This window comes from Suricata suricatta, chromosome 17 (assembly GCF_006229205.1).
Source record: "Suricata suricatta isolate VVHF042 chromosome 17, meerkat_22Aug2017_6uvM2_HiC, whole genome shotgun sequence".
NCBI classification, from domain to species: Eukaryota; Metazoa; Chordata; class Mammalia; order Carnivora; family Herpestidae; genus Suricata; species Suricata suricatta.
The window spans coordinates 57,208,395-57,210,023 of NC_043716.1; positions in this window are offsets into that span (position 1 = coordinate 57,208,395).

Below are 1,629 nucleotides of genomic sequence, written 5' to 3' on the forward strand. Positions count from 1 at the left end.
GGATTCTGTGTCTCCTTCTCTCTGGCCCTTCCCCATTCATGCTCTGTGTGTGTGTCTCTCTCAAAAATAAATACAACTAAGCGGAGAGGGGAGAGATGGGGAGATACACAGGTGCACTCCGACCGCAGTGACTCAGGGGCGAAGGCCATCTCGGACAGGATGCCTGGAAGGTGGCTCGTCAGAACCCCAGGACGGTCCAGTGTCCCTGCGCCCAGAGGAGCCCCAAACTGCGGCAACACCCAGTAGAGCTGCGGGAAGACTGGGTGGACCCGGTTCCGGCCGCTTTCAGTAACCCGGTTAGGAGGAAGGCACCGCATTCTCCCCACGTCCAGTCGGCACCAGCACGTGGCTCTGGCCAGTGCAGCGAGGGGGCAGATGGCATCTGTTTGGAAAGGAGGAAGTCTGCACAGATGACCCGATCCCGCGTGTCGAAAGTTGTCAGGAATCCGCAACAGCTACTGGAGCCGGTGATTGAGGGAACTCGGCGCATCCAAGGTCAGAACTCACTCGCTTTCCGGAAGGTCGGCAGTGAGCACTGGGCGAGGGAAATGTAAGCCCTGTTTGCTGTCGCACCAAATAGATGAACGTCTGGGGATACGTTAAGACACCTGTGCCGTCTGTGCCCCGAAAGCCACAAAATGCTGCCGCGGAAACCGTCGTCAGCGAGAGGCACTGTGGGGACGGACTGGAGGGGGCGGGACCGCCCCGGTGTCTTCTCCCCCCGCTGTCCCACGGGTCCAGCGCAGCCCCGATCAAAATACCAAGAGACTGGCAAAAACCGGCAAGTTGATTCTGAGGGCGCCTGGGGGGCTCAGTCGGTTGAGCGTCCAACTTCAGTTCAGCTCATGAACCCACCGTTCATGGGTTCGAGCCTCATGTCAGGCTCTGTGCTGACAGCTTGGAGCCTGGGGCCTGCTTTGGATTCTGTGTCTGTCTCTCTCTGCCCCTCCCCTGCTCACACACTCTCTCTCAAAAATAAACATAAACAATTTTTTAATAAGAAAATAAAATCGACACGGAGATACGAAGGACCCAGCATCACCGGAGTCCTGCCCGGTCCCAGGCACACGGCACAGCGGTGCGGTGTTGGCATGAAGACCGACCCCTCGGGTCCCCGGGACGGGGCACAAGGTCGAGTGCACACCACAGATTTATGGTGGGGGTTTCAGCAGATCCTGGGGCAGAGCGGCGGGTAAAGGACGGCGCTTTTAGCAAACGGTGCCCAGACAGTTGGCCAGCCACGGCAGAGAAGAAAAATCCTCGTTACTTTGCACCACCAACAAGGGGCAGCTGAGACAGAAGACCTGCAGTGACCAGACTGGAAGGAGCAGGAGGCAGGCCGCGGCGCCCTGGAGTTTGGCAGGGTTTTTTTTCAGAGGACATAAGAAATAATTACAAATGACTTCTCAGAATTAAAACCTTTTGGCCTCACTAGGCATAGTTAGGAAATGAAAAAAGGCAAACCACAGGTTGGAAGAAGGAATTTCTGTGCACACACCTGACGGAGGACGTAGCCAGAATATGTGGGAGGTGGTTGGTGGAAGAATGATCCCCAGAGACGCCCGGGTCCCACCCCCAGGACCCGCGACTGTGTCACATTTTACGGTGACAGGGTCTTCACTGACGGCA